General features: G+C 40.7%; 1 long non-coding RNA gene across 1 annotated transcript in view; it reads left to right on the top strand.

Annotated features, from left to right (window-relative positions):
• Positions 1–14,806, top strand: part of LOC127491661 (uncharacterized) — a 112,593-nt gene extending 97,787 nt beyond the window's left edge. The window contains exons 3-4 of the long non-coding RNA XR_007920513.2: positions 6,793–6,855; positions 14,209–14,806. This is a non-coding gene — a long non-coding RNA (uncharacterized lncRNA). The remainder of the gene's footprint in view (positions 1–6,792; positions 6,856–14,208) is intronic.
• The last annotated feature ends 2,591 nt before the right edge of the window (positions 14,807–17,397 follow it).

The following is a 17,397-nucleotide window of genomic DNA, read 5'->3' as shown; positions in this document are numbered from 1 at the left end:
ATTCTTTTTATTAACATATTTTCCTGTTTATAATTCTTTTTAGTATTAAGAGAACAGGTTGAGTGCAATTCATAGAATATAATGCAATTCTAAGAATGTAATAATTCCCTCCCTCTCTCTTTCTTCCTTTTTAATTTTTAAAATAACACATTTTTAATTTCTATTATGTTCCTGCTGAAATATGGTCTTCTTACTTTCTACTTGTTGAATTCTTTATTTAGTGGAGCCTTAAATGTTTGATTAGAATGTAAATTAAAATGATAACATTCTGGGAGGATACAATGGAGAAAACATCTTCACAGTGGGCTAGTGAAAGGCATTTTTGGATGGGACATCAAAAATATGTTTCATTTAAGATGAAATTGAGGAATTAAACTTTCCCAAAAGTGAAAATATTTACCAAGGGCTGGTGTTGTGGTGCAGTGGGTTGAGCCACCACTTGAGACACTATCACCCCCTATTGGAGTGCTGGTTCTAGTAGCTGAACCTCTGTTTTTGATCTAGCTTCCTACAAATGCACCTAGGAAGAGACTAGAAGATAGACCATGTACTTGGGCCCCTGCCACCTATTTAGGAGACCTGGATGCAATTCCTGGTTCCTGGCTTTTGCTTGTCCTAGACCCATCTAGTGTAGCCATTTTGTGGAATGACTCAGTGGATAGAAGATCTCTCTCTCTCTCTCTTCTCTCTCTTGATCTCTCCCTCTGTGGTTCTGCCATTCAAATAACTAAATCTTTAAAAAATTTTTGCTATTCTGAAGTCTTCATTAAGAAAATTAAAAATAAAGTGAGTGTTTAACCTAGTGGTTAAGTTACCAATTAAAATGCCTGTGTCCCTTATAAGAGTACCTGGGTTTAGTTCATGGCTGTGGCTCCCAACTGTAGGTTCCTGTTAACACAGACCCTGGGAAGCAACGGCTATGGGAGTCCTGGATCAAATTCTGAAGTCCCAGCTTCATTCCTGGCTGATACACCCATAGCAGGCAGTTGGGGAAAAAACCCAATGGATGGTATTTGTCTTTTTCTCAAATATATCAAAAATTAATTATGGCAAAATAAAATTAAATGGAAAGTAAGACTAGTCTATAATAGTTGCAAATTATATATTTGATGAAAGATTTATATCTAAAATATATAAAGGGCACTAATCGTTTAATAATGATGCAAATAAATTTTTTTAAAAAAACTGTGTATGGGCCGGCGCCGCGGCTCACTAGGCTAATCCTCTGCCTTGCAGCACCGGCACACCGGGTTCTAGTCCCAGTTGGGGCGCCGGATTCTGTCCCGGTTGCTCCTCTTCCAGGCCAGCTCTCTGCTGTGGCCCAAGAGTGCAGTGGAGGATGGCCCAAGTGCTTGGGCCCTGCACCCCATGGGAGACCAGGATAAGCACCTGGCTCCTGCCATCGAATCAGCGCAGTGCACCAGCCGAAGTGCGCCAGCCATGGCGGCCATTGGAGGGTGAACCAACGGCAAAATGGAAGGCCTTTCCCTCTGTCTCTCTCTCTCACTGTCCACTCTGCCTGTCAATAAATAAATAAATAAAAAACTGTGTATGTTTTCTCTCACTTTTTTTATCAAAAAAATGTGTTTTACCTCACATGGAAAAGGAATTTTGCAGATATGACTAACTTAAACATCGTAAAATAAGAATATACAGATGTTATACAGATGAGCTCAATATAATCACAAAGGTCTCTTGAGAGGGAAACAGGGAGATTAGCTAGAGATGTGGTGATGTGGACCAGAAGTCAACGAATGCTGAAAACCTCTAATAGTGGAAAAGGATTCAGTATGGCAGCAGAGGTTCAAACTCTTGTGCCACAATTCCTGCCCAATGGCAGATATGTAAATCATGGAGTAGTAACACTGTAACACTGACACCCTGAGAGGTGATGAATTTGAACAGCCCTTGTCCTGATTGTTGAGGAACAATGTTTTACTTGTTTGTTTGTTTTTGTTCTTTTTTCTTTTGTCTTCATAGTATTCAGTAAACCCTCTACTTAGTGTAAGGTTAACCTTATGAATATACAATTAACTGAAAATAGATCTTTGTAAAAAAGAAGAATGGGAAAAGGATAGAGAGGAGGAAGAAAGGAGGGAGTATGTGTGGGGGTAAGAATCACCATGTTCCCAAATTTGTATATTTTAAATGCATGAATTTTGTATTCCTTAAATTAAAAAAAATAAGATTACCAAAAAAGGTGTATTCAAAGAAATTGAGGCCCTTTTAAAATTAAATATACATGTATGAACTTACTGATTATAAATTTTACATATAGTTGTGATGTTATGTTAACTGATAACACTATAACATCCCTGATCAGTAACCTGTGGAAATCACAGAGAACTTCAAAGAGGTCAGTGATGAAAAGGCAAAGGACAGTCATGAGACTTCTCAGCATCAACCTCAGAAGAAAGAAGGTGCTAAGAGCATGGTTCCAAACAATCTTCCAGGGATGAAGACAAAATAAAATGCTTCAGGAAAGCAGTGTTGGTCCTTTTACATCTTACTTGTTAAATTCTCCATTTAGCCGGCGCCGCAGCTCAATAGGCTAATCCTCTGCCTTACGGCACCAGCACACCGGGTTCTAGTCCCGGTCGGGGCGCCAGATTCTGTCCCGGTTGCCCCTCTTCCAGGCCAGCTCTCTGCTGTGGCCAGGGAGTGCAGTGGAGGATGGCCCAAGTGCTTGGGCCCTGCACCCCATGGGAGACCAGGAGAAGCACCTGGCTCCTGCCATTGGATCAGCACGCCGGCCGTGGCGGCCATTGGAGGGTGAACCAATGGCAAAAGGAAGACCTTTCTCTCTGTCTCTCTCTCTCTCACTGTCCACTTTGCCTGTCAAAAAAAAAAAAATTCTCCATTTAGTTGAATATAACGTAAATTAAAACCAGTACCTCAAAAATTAAAATTGAAAGAAGAAAGAGAAGAGAAGAGAAGAAAGAAGGAAGGAAGGAAGGAAGGAAGGAAGGAAGGAAGGAAGGAAGGAAGGAAAGAAAGAAGGAAGGAAAAAGAGGGGAGGGAGGAAAGAAGAGAGAGGAAGCAAGGTCATTATAATTGTAGGACTGTATCTATGAACTATAACATGGAATCTGTTCTCTTTGTTGTAATATCACATTAACATGAGAACTGTCTTATAGTAGTTATCATGCATTTGCTGTGACCCTGGGAGTCTAATGCATTAATAAATTTTTTTTTAAATTTTTTTATTGCATTAATAAATATTTTTAAAAATAAATAAGAAATAACAAAAAGAAAATACTACAATAAAAAATTATTTCCCAAGCATTCTGCTTTAGGAAGTTACTAGAAGATGTTCTCCACCAAAATGAAAGGACAAACCAAGAATGTGGAAACAAGAAAGGGAAAGAAAAGCCAACACAGGGGATGCAAGGGTCCGTAATGAGCTCAGAGCCAACCAGTCCCACTGGAGTATGTCCGAAGGTGTCTGAAGAGACTTCTTCAGTAAGATCGACCTGGCAGAACAGCTGGTACATCTAAATGTATACAGAAATGAAGACACAGGCCAAGCAGGCTGGGGTTGAATTAATGATCAGGATCTATGAAACATATAGAAAACCAGTCAAACAGCAATAAAATAGTAAGGAACAAACATTGTATAGAAAAGAAGAAATTAGCGTAGTTGTCACATTGGTATACCATAAATTATATTTGCATAATTATACCAATATAAACACAAAGTAACCCCCTATACAAAATTAAATTAAATTAAATTAGGGATAGGAGTATAAAAAGGGAGTCACCCAGAAGTAATAGTGAAAAAAATTCTCAAAAAGTTTTTCCCCAAAATAGGAAGTCAATAAGCACAGCTTGGGGCCAGTGTTGTGGTATAGCAGATTAAGCTGTCTCCTGCAATGCTGGCATTCAATACGAGAGCTGTTTAATGTCCCAGCTGTTCCACTTCTGATCCAGCTCCCTGATAATGGGTCTGGGGAGAACAGCAGAAGATGGCACCAATACTTGGGCCACTGCACCCACATGAAAGACCTAGATAAAGCTCATGACTCTTAGCTTTGGCCTAGCCCAGCCTCTGTTATATGTCATATGGGAAGTGAATCAGTGAATGGAAGATTCCCTCTCTCTCTCTCTCTGTGTGTGTGTGTGTGTGTGTGTGTGTGTGTGTATGTCTCCCTCTCTGTCACTCTGCCTTTCAAATAAATAAAATAAATCTTTAAACAACAAATAAACACAGCCTATAACTGAAATACCACAAAATGACAAATTAAGCCTATTATTTACAAACATTGAGGAAAATACCAAAATTAATGCTTAAGCTGATGAAAGGATTCTGGAAACAGAGAAATATGTGTGTTGGGAGTGATTCTACTTTTCTTTTTCCTTATGAAAGTTGTTTGGCCTTTTTCCTATTTATAACTATCATAAAAACAATAATTTAATAAAGGACAAAAAAACTCTGCACTATATGTGCAATTTGTCATTTGCTTGCTTCTTGGCATAGCTTATTCTTTCCCATAATACAAAAACCCTATTAATTTTCCTTCTTCATCATTCTTAGTGACTTCAAACATTATTGAATGTTAGAAACTTGAAGCATGATGCTAGCTACAGCAGGGACTTAAAATTCATTTCCAAATAGTTTTATATAAGTGAGACAATTTTAGGTGACACACATTAATAATGCAATAGGCTGCCTGAGGAAAGAGTAGCAAGTTTTAGTTGCTGTACCTCCCAACAACTGCTGCAGGTCAGAAGCCACCAGAATCTAGCAGTAATGATACATTAATACCCAAATCTCACCTTTTAAAATCTTTTTACTCTGTAAGATCTCTTGCTGAGAGAGCAGAATATAGTCAGAGAAGGAATGGGAAAAGAAAAAAGGGTAGCAGAATTTAAAATCCAAAGGGAAGATGATGAAGAACCATTCACTGTTTATTGTCATTGATCTTTCCTATAAAACACTTGTTCTACAAAGCAAAATCAATCTGAAATGGCAGCCACAAGCATATGTCAAAAAATCTACCCCTTTATAAAGCTCAGGGATAGAGAAAATTTTAGACAAAAGAAAGTCAATGGTGACTTCCAGAATTCTTAAAACAAACTCACAAAGAGTCTATAGCTGTGAAGGGGTCCCAAGTTAAGTACATTAAAAAAACATTAAGTATAGGTAGGATCCTGACATATTTAAAATAAGTGCATACGTGCATTAAACAAAGAAAAGAAATCGACGTCCTTGGCTGTCACTTGTAATTTGACACAGATCTAATTGAGTACAAAATGCTTAGGAACCTTAACTAAATGTTGAACAATACATTCTTATGGTATCACATATATTGTATGTGATCTGAGACAGCACTAAGGGGTTAGAAGTAAGCATTGAAAACACTGTTAAATCTATCTATATCTATCAATCTATATCTATATCTATATCTATATCTATATACAACATTTTACCCAAAAAGTTCACTGCTAGGAAATTTCTTTCCAAGTTCCACCTATGTACAAAGATACAGGCACAAGGATATTCAATGCAGCGTCATATATAACAGCAAAAAAAGAAAATGCCTAAAATGCTCACTAATTTTAAACTGCTGAATTATGGAGCATTAAAAATATGCACAAGACACACAAACACATAATGCCTCAAACACGTATGTGGTAATACATTCAAGATGTTTTATTAATGAAAACAAATTTTAAATATTTTACCCATTTATGTTTTTTAAAAAAATATACATATATATATATATGAATTTTAATGCATAGAATGGGACCAAGAAAAACACAGACCCTTGTTGGTAGTAATTACTTCTGGAAGCTATTATGGAAAGGGTGAGGGCATACAGAATCTCTATGGAGCAGCCGTTAAGGGCTGGACTTTGGTGCCAGATCTCCTTAGTTTCGATTCTGGCTCAGACACTCAAATACATGTCATTTCCCGTTTCCTCTTCTATATTTTATGCATGTGAGCATTACTTAGAAAATATCTGGCATGCAATCAGTATTATATCAATTAACAAGCACTAAACAAACATCTATCAGTATTTAGAAGCGATACTTGTAATTTTCATTCTATAATGTTTTATTGAATGCTTGATCAATGTCAATGTAGCATTATTTTATAATTTAATATAAGGAAAACCAAACCAAGAAAATTTTCTATTGCTATTCTAATGATCATGAAATCGTAAAACAACAAAAAAGTGTTAGAGCATTGAGTTCCAAGGTCTCCTGCCCATTCACTGGTAAATGAACAAGAGTACTCAGAGTAAATAATTACCCCTTTACTACCTCAAGGGCAGGAAATTATTGTTCTTTCCCCTTAATGAATCCCATAGTGCTGTGTACACAGCGGGTATGCACTAAATGTTTGCTGATAATGATAGTATGAGGATGCTGACAGCTGTGCCACACTCTAAAGCTTAATTTAAAAATCATCAGGAAAGTGTAACACAAAATGTGGTCCTTTTGAATTTTGTCTGCATGAGAAACAAATTCTGTCAGATTATTAATAAAGTAATTCAGTGCACATTGTACTACTGATTGCTTTGGTACCATCCTGAGTTTTTGCTCATTAGCATGACCTAATTATTATTACAGATGATTCAGAGGGCATAGCAAGGTCCATTTCTATATTTCAGCTTTAAAAGTTGGTCTCCAGTAAGCACTTCCTAAATTAAATGCACAACATGGTTGTTATTGGCTAAATTATATTTAATCCCCACGGCAAGGTTTGCAGTAGTATTATTGCTTCCTATCTCCTTAAATTGCAATGCTACTTTGCTGAAATGACATACTCATTTTTTATGTGTTTAGGTACTGCACGCATGGAAAAGTTGACTTGAGGCTACCTCTCCACTCCAGCTCCATTCCAACTTTGTAAGTGAGGGTCCAAGTATTTATTTATGTGTTATATTATCTCTCTCCCATAACTACTAAAGAATCAAGCACTTGTCCCTCCCATCAGAAAAATCTGAAATTAGTTTTGAAAGATGGAGCTCTGTTTCCTTGAGGCTGATGGGATGGTGGCTGCCGTGATAGGAAGAGCCTATATAGCAGGGAATAAGAGCCAAGATCACGGAGTAGAAGTGACTTTCTCCAATGGGAGATGCTCTTTCCATAATTATACCAGGAAAAGAAGCCACATGGACAGAGAAATTTTAATATTGTCGAGAGCATAGTAATGGCATGGAGGCGGTGTTGGTCCTAATAAGGCTTTTGTATTATGCATTAGGAAAATCACACATTTTAATTTGTATAACACTGGATAAACCAACCACCCAGAGTTCCCAAAGTACCTCCAGTGTGCCCCACAACATGTCTTCGCCAAAGAGGGTGGAGTTGTGCAGCATCTGTAGGGGTGGTGCCTCTGGGCTGGTAGGCACAGGTCTCCAAGGGCAGTCAGAGTCCCAGCGAATGGCTGGTGGTTTGGCTTCAAAGGGGCAGAGTCTCAACTCAGGGAGAACAGAGGCTCAATGCCCCGTGAGCGCAGGGCTGGCAGGGAGAACTCTCTCGCAGCAAGATCTGAATGTGGTGGGTTAACCTGAAGCTTCTGCTCAGCCGCATTCAATAGAATTTGTTCAGAGATTCCCCACTGGCCTCCTCAGTCTTGTTTATATATATATCTGACCAGTCAGTGCAGGATTGATAAGGTCCTGAGGACACTGTGCTCAGGCCATGGAAAGTTGTTTAATTTTCTTCTCCTTACAAATACACAAATTATGAAAACGTAACAGGACTACTAACTCCTTGGAGGGATGGAGAATTCTAAAGGTGACTGGAAAGCAGATATAGAGAGCATCTAGTCTCTAGGACAAAGGCAGAACACCAGGAAGGATCCAACTGGAGAGAAGCTTTTCTCATGAACAACATTCAGACCTTGCAGGAGAGGCTGTGCGTGTGCCTTCTAGACTGCAGAGAAGTTTGCTGAGGTGCCCCAGTGGTAAGATTCATTAGGGAACTATCCAGTGCGGCATATATAAGACTTACTGCAGAGCCAGTGGTGCTGACAGAGAAGACCCACGTCTGTGGGGCTGGAGAGATTTCCAAAGAAGTCTCTCCCTGGAATGCCTGTGAAGCCCACTGCAAAGCCAAACACTGGAGTGTGGCATGCCAAGGCTCACTGGGGAGTGAGTACTACTTAGAGCCACACCCACACTGAGTGATTCAGAAGAAGTCAGCACTCCCTATCTAGGACAGGAAGTGCTTTCCTCCTGCAGTGTCACTCCGGTGCCCTCCAGGTACAATTCCAACAGGGTACGGATCCAGAGACTAAAGGCAGTAAATTGATACCTGGTATGCCAGCCAAGTGTAAAATACTGGAATTCAGTTTCACTGAAAGAATTTATAGTTTTGACTTTCTAATTTCTTTATCATTTACTGATTAATGTATCAACTAAACCAATAAATATTTATTGACCACATACTATATGATAGGTACTATATTATGGACAAATATATAGTGATCAATGGAAAGTATAGTTCTTTGAAGAGGTCTCTTATACTCTTATGGCAGTTCTCTCCCTGGTGTTGTGGAGTCTATCTCAATTTGCCCATTATTCCTGTTACTTTCCTGATCACTACTCTCCCACTAGTTCTGGCCCCTTTAGTTTCTATTTCTCTCTTAAGGTATGGTCTCTTGAATACTTTTAGACATTGATGGTCATTCCCTAATGAAACAAATCATACAATGTTAAAAAGTCAATTTGGGGCTGGCTTTTGGCAGAGTTGCTTAATTCACGCATTGCTTGGGAGCTCACATCTAGTATGCAGTGCTAGTTCAAGTTCCAGCTTCTCTACTTCCAATCCAGATTTCTGTTAATGCATCCTAAGAGGCAGCTTATTATGGCTCAAGGACTTGGGTCCCACCTATGTGGGAGACAGAATGGAGTTGTTTTGTTGTGGCACAGCCCTGGCTGTTGCAAGCATTTGGGAAGAGAACTAGCAAACAGAAGATCTCTCTGTGTGTCTCTGTTTTTCTGTTTCTGGTTGTTTCTGTGCCTTCCAAGTAAAGTGGAAATAAAAGTAATTTTTTATAAGTAGAATTATCTACTCAGCTAAATTTGTTTACATAAAAAAATAGAAAGAGAATGGTGTCATAAACTGGACCATTGGCCATTGGAGATTAGACAGCAGTATAAGTGGGAAGATGCTTTGAAAGTAACATAGGGAAGTTCTGATGAAAGTTTTAAAGGAGACGCTAGGGTCAGCTCTTTGGCCTAGCAATTAAAGACACCTTTGTTCCATATTAGAGTGCCTGGGTTCGATTCCTGGCTCCAGCTTCCGATCTAGTTTCCTGCTTATGCAGACCTTGGTTGGGTTCCTGCCACACATGAGATACGTGGATTGAATTCCTGGCTCCTGGCCTCAGCTTGATGCAGCCCCAGCTATTGCTTAGCCTTGGGCAAGTGGATCAGAGGATGGGAGATCATTTCTCTCTCTTTCTCTTTCAAATAAATAAATATTTAAGTGGAGGGACTAAGCAGAAACAACGATAGCCAGGTTTTTTTTATTAGAAAACTTCCACCAAGGACATTCAGGAAGAATAGGTAGCTTTGGGTGGTGACTCTATGAGGAGTGATGAGGTCAACCTACACATCTGGACTCTTGCAGAAGGCCCATTCAAGGAGAAGTGTCCACCAAAGAATTGATCTCCGCTTATAGCCAAGGGGAGAAGTCCAGGAGACTTGATCATAACTAGGTTTTCACAGCTTTGGAGAGAATGACTGAGTAACTGAAATGAGACCTGGGGCAAAAGGAGAAACAATGTCCATACATAGTATATCCACATTCTCCACCATGGTCTACCCCTAGCCTTCCTTCCAGGGTATTGCAGAAGAGAAAGTTATCCTCACTCTCAGAAGTTTCATTTCCTTAGCCTGTAGTCAAGGGAAGGTGAGAAATGGCACAAGTGAAGTTTTTTCCCCCTACACCATGGTCCTAAGATCATTCGTCTGAGCATGGTCTGTTTATCTGAGCGTGGAGCTGTCATTTCTCATGTCAGCAGACTTGATTTAGCTGACATGTCCTTTCTTCTGTCTTGCATGGCAAAGTTCTTGCTCAGTTCAATAGGACCTCCCAACAGCTGAAAGAGAATAGTTATTCAACAGCAGATAAAAGGCAACCATTTTCTCTACCACGCTCTCCAAACAAGCTCCTGGAAACAGAGAGCAGGCTCAGAGCTGAGAGAAGAGTGCTATAGAATCAATCCGAGGTGAAATTAAAGTAGCACTGTTATTAAGGGATCCCTACTTTCTGCCACTTGTTTCTGGAACCATCTCTTCAGTTTTGTGCTTACACTTCCAAAACCATTTCCAATTTCAGAGCCATATGCCGCAATCCATATTTTAAAAGATATTCCTTAAAAAGCAACAATGCCACATGCAGGTCAAACTTACAAAATAGTCAAACTGCTGGACTGGAGGTAGGAAGCATAAGAATATCTATACTGGCAAGCGCAGTAACACATTATAATTGCATGTACTAACTTATCTGATTTAAGAAAGATTTTTCTTTGATATCTTGCTTTTCTCTGCACTCATCTGAATTTTTATCTTCCTGGACAAAGTCTTCTCAGAACAGCTTCTCAGGAGAGTTTAATTTCCTTTTTCCAGTTAAATCTACCTAGTTTCCTATCCCAGCCTTGAATAGATTGAGCTGTCTCCTTTTATTAAATAAGATGCTTTTGGCTGTATCATGAGAGAATGCAACTACAATGGATTGTTACACTGAAAATATATCATCTCATAAACAGAAATTGTGTGACAGAGGAGTTTTAGGATAGGCTAACTTGGCAGCTCATCAATCCCTGTTCTTTCCATCTACACATTCTGGCATCTCAAAGCTTGTTCCTGGGAGTAAATTTTTCTTTGGGAGCAAGTACACTTCCAAATATCACATCAGTGTGTGCAAGGTACTCCTCCAAGAGGTGACAGCTATAAGTCAGCCTAACATGCCTACTGCACTGGAAAGAAATAAATAACCAACTACAAATAACCCAAAAGGAAAGAAATTATCTAAGATGACTCAGGGTTGGGAAAGGGGAGAATCTTAGAAAAAAAAAATCCAAGCCTTCCATATGGAAGCAAAGAAGTGCTTAAGTGTTTGAATGCTTAGCTACTTTTCCCACTATAAACAGGTAGTCTTGGGACTTGTTTCTGATTTCCATCTGAATAGTGAATAATAGAAGAAGAAAAATAAAGACGGAAGAAGCTAAGAGAAGGGCACTCTAATATCCCCCCAAGGCTATAGCTCTAAAACTAGGGAATCTCATTAAAAACATACTTGAGGCTGGCACCACAGCTCACTAGGCTAATCCTCCACCTGTGGCACGGGCACCCCGGGTTCTAGTCCCGGTCAGGGCACCAGATTCTGTCCCGGTTGCTCCTCTTCCAGTCCAGCTCTCTGCTGTGGCCCGGGAAGGCAGTGGAGGATGGCCCAGGTGCTTGGGCCCTGTACCCGCATGGGAGATCAGGAGGAAGCACCTGGTTCCTGGCTTCGGATCAGCGCAGTACGCCGGCCACAGTGGCCATTTTGGGGGTGAACCAACGGAAGGAAGACCTTTCTCTCTGTCTTTGTCTCTCTCACTGTCTAAATCTGCCTGTCCAAAATTTTTTTTTTAAAAAGATAAATATAAAAACATACTTGAGGCGGGTCTGGTGCCTTGGCATAATGGGTAAAGCTGCCACCTGCAGTGCTGGTATACCAGCTGCTCCACTTCTGATGCCGCTCTCTGCTATGGCCTAGGAGGGCAGTGGAAGATGCCGCAAGTCCTTGGGTCCCTGCTCCCATTGGGAGACCCTGGAGAAGCATCTGGCTTCTGGCTTCAGATCAGTGCAGCTCCGGCCTTTGTGGCCATCTGGGGAGTGAAGCAGATGGAGGATCTCTCTCTCTCTCTCTCTCTCCCTCTCTGTAGCTCTGCCTCTCAAATAAATGAATAAACGTTTTTAAAAACATACTTGAAGCACTTACCCTGCAATTTCTCCAGCAGGTGTTAATGGTCAAAGGACTCTAAGTTAGGTGCCTTTCTCTGAAGGGAGGAGAGAACTTCCACTTTGACTAAGACCCTGTCTGAATAAGATCGAAGTCGGCAAACTCAAAAGGCTTCCATAGCCTTGGCAACTCATGACTAGAGCCTAGGGTGATTACTGATGCCATAAACAAGAGTGTCAAGTTGTTAAGTCAACAACAGGAGTCACTGTGTACTTACTCCTCATGTGGGATCTGTCCTTAATGTGTTGTCCAATGTGAAGTAATGCTATAACTAGTACTGAAACAGTATTTTTCACTTTGTGTTTCTGTGTGGGTGCAAACTGATGAAATCTTTATTTAATATATACTAAATCAATCTTCTGTATATAAAAATAATTGAAAATGAATCTTGATGTGAATGGAATGAGAGAGGGAGCGGGAGATGGGAGGGGTGTGAGTGGGAGGGGCGTCATGGGGGGAAAGCCATTGTAATCCATAAACTGTACTTTGGAAATTTATGTTTATTACATAAAAGTTAAAAAAAAAGGACTCTAAGTTAAGGAACACTGCCCCTAGGGGTTACAATGCACTGCTGATACCCGCAGATACTTACTAAGAGGTTAGGGTTGTATAAACTGGGTTGATTTGGGTTTAAAGGAGTAGTAGAACTTAATCTTGAACTTGGAGAGAACAAGTCAGACTATTCTTATTAATAGAGGAAGGAGTATGGAGTGCTGGTCCAACAGACCTTGTTGCCAGCCCAGAAGCCCCTCATACCAAAATGAGATAGTGAAGAAGGTGGACTAATGCAAATGTAATGGACATAAAAAGGAAGGAATGATTCTAAGATATGCTTTTAAAGAGCAATTTTAGGACTTTTTGAGAAATTTTACTTATGGAGGAAAGAGAATGAAGAATCAAAGATCACAGGAAAGTGATGCTATTACTGATGAAAATAGAGATAAGAAGATCAAGCTAGAGAAAAGAGGGTAGAAAAATAGGTCAGAATCATCACCACGCATGATCTCACAGGCCATGTGAACAATTGCGAGCTTTCATTTAAGTAAAAAAGGTGTACCCTGAAGAACTCCAAGCAAGTGAGTGATGTGATCGAATTTGCACTGCAGGTGACTTAGCTTGCTCCACAAAGAATGGGCTGAAGCTGCCAGCCTGGGAGACAGGCAGGCAGGGAGAGCAGTCCTGAACACAAGGGGAGAAAGGAGTTCTGCAAATCTGTGAAAAGGCATCAGAGAGCTTTAGGAGGTGAGTTTAAGTGGGGCTGGGTGACTGAACAGAGAAAGGAAAGAGGAAGGGGTCAATTGATTTTACCTTTTGTTTAGTAGGGAACTCAGTGAAAGAGAGAATTCATGAGTAGGGCATTGGTGGGTAATGACTTCACTCTTGGATGAGTTACATTTGATGTGACAGTGGAGCCTCCAAGTGAGGATGGGTGAATGAGAGAACTTCAAAAGGCCCACAGAGGACCCAGCTTATGGCACAGTGGATTAAGCTGCTATTTGTAGCATTGGCATCCCATAGCAGAGTGCTGGTTTGAGTTCTGGCTGCTTACTTCTGATCCAGCTTCCTGATAATGTGCCTGGCAAGGCAGCAAAAGATGACCCAAATACTTAGGCTCTTCCCACTCACACGTGAGACCAGGATGGAGTTCTGGCTCCTGGCATCAGCTTGATATAGTCCTGGCTGTTGCAGCTATTTAGGGAGTGAACAAGCAGGTTGAAGATATTTCTCTCTCTCTCTCTCTCTCTCTCTCTCTCTCTCTCTCTCCCCCTCTCATTCTGCCTTTGAAAAAAAATTCATAAAAATAGAATTAAAATATGTTTATTTTGGTGTAGTATTTTTTAAATCCAGGCATAATTTTTTCATAATATATTGTCATGAACATTATAAAAACCCCTCATGTGTGTGCTAATTTCAGCCCAACATGGAAACCCTGGGGAATGTAGGATTTAAAGGAAGCTGGGCTTGCCTTCAGGCCTATAGGAAAGCCCGATGTGGATATATGATAACTCTGGAAGGTCATTCTTAGCTAAAGAGAGTTATACAACTTTGTCTCAAGAATTAATTCAAAAAACGAAGACAGAATTTTGAGCATTGCATAGTTTATGAATCAGATTATTTCATTGTCTATCTTTTAGGAACCTACCTCAGATTCCTGGGTTATTAAAAGTCTTCAACAAACAGGCAAACAAAAAAAAAACAGAATAAATAAACGCTTTATGTACTTTCTCTCCATATTTTCAGTGAACACTCAGGAAGAAGGCCTTAAAGTGGATCACCAAGACATGAATGCCATGGAAAAGCATCAGCCACAAAGGAGGTGATTCCGGGATCACGTGCACCGTATACCAGCGTCTGGGACCCGAGTCCTCAGGAAAATTGATGGTTTTATTAATGGGCATTGGTGCCATTTGATGATTATCACACAAAGGGCCTCAAAAATACACCCCACCAGTTTGTATAAATACAAAAGTAGGTCTTACCGAGAACAAAACTTGCTAATGGCAGTCTACCAGGGCACACATGATCCCCTGAGCCATCAAGGTCCCAAATAGAGCTATACCTAGACAAGGCGTAACTGGATGCAAACACAGTGAAAAAGGCTCCTTGAGTGCGCTCCTCCTTATATTTATTGGACATATCTAGACCGGTGTGGCACAGGAGCTTTCTGACTCCAGACAGGAGGCTGTTAGAAGAGTCTCTGGTACTCAGTAGCCAGTTTGTGAGGCCATTAAGAGGGAGGAGAAACTGCACCTCTAGAGCCCTATAGATTTATTTCTTTAATGTTAGTCTGCAGAAGAACCACTACCCACTGCAAATCTTAGCTGAAAAAAAACAATAATGTCACTTGCCAACTTATTCTAGGAGCACTAGAAACATGCCTTGGGAGACCAGAGCTTCAGAAATGTCTATTACATGGCTGCCCTTGTAGCACAGTGAGTTAAGCAGCCATCTGCAATGCAGGAATCTGATATGGGCACTGGTTTGAGTCCTGGCTGCTCCATTTCTGATCCAGCTCACTGCTAATGGACCTGGGAAAGCAGCAAAGATGGCCCAAGCCCTTGGGCCCCCACATGTACATGAGAGACCCATATGAAATTCCAAACTACTGACTTCAAGCTCTCCCAGTCCGGGCCATTGTAGCCATTTTAGAAGTGAACCAGCCCATGGAAAAAATCTCTCTCTCTCTCTCTCTCTCTCACACACACACACACACACACACACACACTTTTATGAGGTGCTTGGACAAAATAGAAATTCCTAAGGGGGAAAAACGAAATTAAAAAAAAATTTTTTAAAAAGCAAGCCAGAGGAAAGGAGCTAGAAAATACACCTATGGAGATCCACTGGGAACAGGAATTCTCAAAGGCAAATATGTTTGGTAGTCTGTGGTTCAAGGTCATTTTTGCTGGCTCTAAGTGCGGCCTCCAGAACAAATTGAATGTGTTCATGTTCAAGATAAAATTATGTTTGGTCAAGAGATGTACTTCTGTGTACAAAGCAAAGAACATCCCAGTGACTCCTGGCAGAAAACCTAACAAAACCAGAGTAATCTTAAGAAAGGTCACTCGTGCCCGTGGAAACAGTGGCATGGTTCCTGCAAAATTCCGAAGCATGCTTCCGGCGAAGGCCATTCTGAGCACAGAATCCGAGTGATGTTTTGCTCCTCAAAGATTTAAACTTGTAAAAAGCAAATAGGTAAAAGTGGATCTGTTCTCTAATAAAAAAGAAAAGAAAAAGAACCGTGTGGTCTAGTGATAATGAACTGTCTGTAAAGCATATATAGATTATATACAGAGAGATACTTGCCACAAAATGGATTAAATACACATATATAAATACATATGAAAAAATTAATTATCATATGGTGACTTTACCAGCATATCAAAATTGAATCTGACACGATTTGATTTAAAATATGTGATATCAAGGCCATCTTGTTTCCAGAGAGAAAATTCTGATACCATGGAAACATTTTTATTGACCCAGTTTTGTTTCTGCATTGAGCTGCAGGGAGGAGGAAATGCAAACACCAGAGATCAAGAAAAAGGGAGACAAAATCATTTCTCTTTCTGTTTTCTGTTTTGTATTTCTGTGTTTCCTACACTACCTCAAAGTCTAATGTCATAATTTTTTATTTTCTTGAGAGTGTCAAATGATGACTAAGGATTAGCAACTCAAACCATTTTATTTACAATCAATATACACAAGCTCCATTCACACACACACACACACACACACACACACACACACACATTTATCACATGTGCTTTTTTCCTTAAATCCAAAAGTTTGTACTAATAATATAACAAGCACCATCAACTGGACCTCTACACCATCTTCCCATCTTTCTTTTATTGATAAATCTTACATACTCCCAGATCCATATGCGGACACTCAGCCAGAGCGCCTTGCTTGCATTTAGCTGTGCCACTGTGACTGAACATCCACTACAGCAATGTGAGTAGCAGTGATTCTTTTTTTTTTTTTTTTTTTTGACAGGCAGAGTGGACAGTGAGAGAGAGAGAGAAAGGTCTTCCTTTGCCGTTGGTTCACCCTCCAATGGCCACCGCAGCCGACACGCTGCGGCTGGCGCACCGCGCTGGTCCAATGGCAGGAGCCAGGTACTTCTCCTGGTCTCCCATGGGGTGCAGGGCCCAAGCACTTGGGCCATCCTCCACTGCCCTCCCAGGCCACAGCAGAGAGCTGGCCTGGAAGAGGGGCAACCGGGACAGAATCTGGCGCCCCGACCGGGACTAGAACCTGGTGTGCCGGCGCCGCAAGGCGGAGGATTAGCCTAGTGAGCTGCGGCGCCGGCCAGCAGTAATTCTTGCTGGGCCTTCAGTTCCTCTTTACTGGTCTACAGGGATGCTGGAGTACATAGCTACATTCTAGCAAAGTTAGTGACATACTGAGACTTCCAAGAGTGAGCATACAATCTTTCCCTGAGTGACATCAAGAAACAGATACTACATACAAAAAACCATTTTATTTGAGTTCATTTATTTGGGAACCTCTGTTATAACAACTTAGCTGGTGTTCCTGCTACAAATATCAAACTATAAAATGCCAACCTGTCATAGTACTATATTAGGAGGGGTACACAGTTCTGAGGTCTTAAACACATATTTTTAACCTACTTTATCTTACTCTTATATACTTTTTCATTATTACTTGACAGGCAGAGAGACAAAGAGAGATGCAGACAGTGAGATTTTTATTCTGATAGTTGATTTCCAAAATGCCTGCAATAGCCAGGCTAGGATGGGGCTGGAGCCAGGAGCCAGGAATGCAATCCAGGTATCCCACACGGGACGCAAGAACCCACTTACTTGAGCCATCCCTACTGCCTCCCAGGGTCTGCATCTGAAAGAAGCTAGAGTCATAAGCCAGAGCCTGGAATTGAACCCAGTTATTCTGATGTGGTATACA

This window comes from Oryctolagus cuniculus, chromosome 3 (assembly GCF_964237555.1).
Source record: "Oryctolagus cuniculus chromosome 3, mOryCun1.1, whole genome shotgun sequence".
Lineage (NCBI taxonomy): Eukaryota > Metazoa > Chordata > Mammalia > Lagomorpha > Leporidae > Oryctolagus > Oryctolagus cuniculus.
The sequence above is the reverse complement of the archived record's forward strand: the minus strand, read 5'-3'. Positions and strand labels throughout refer to the sequence as shown.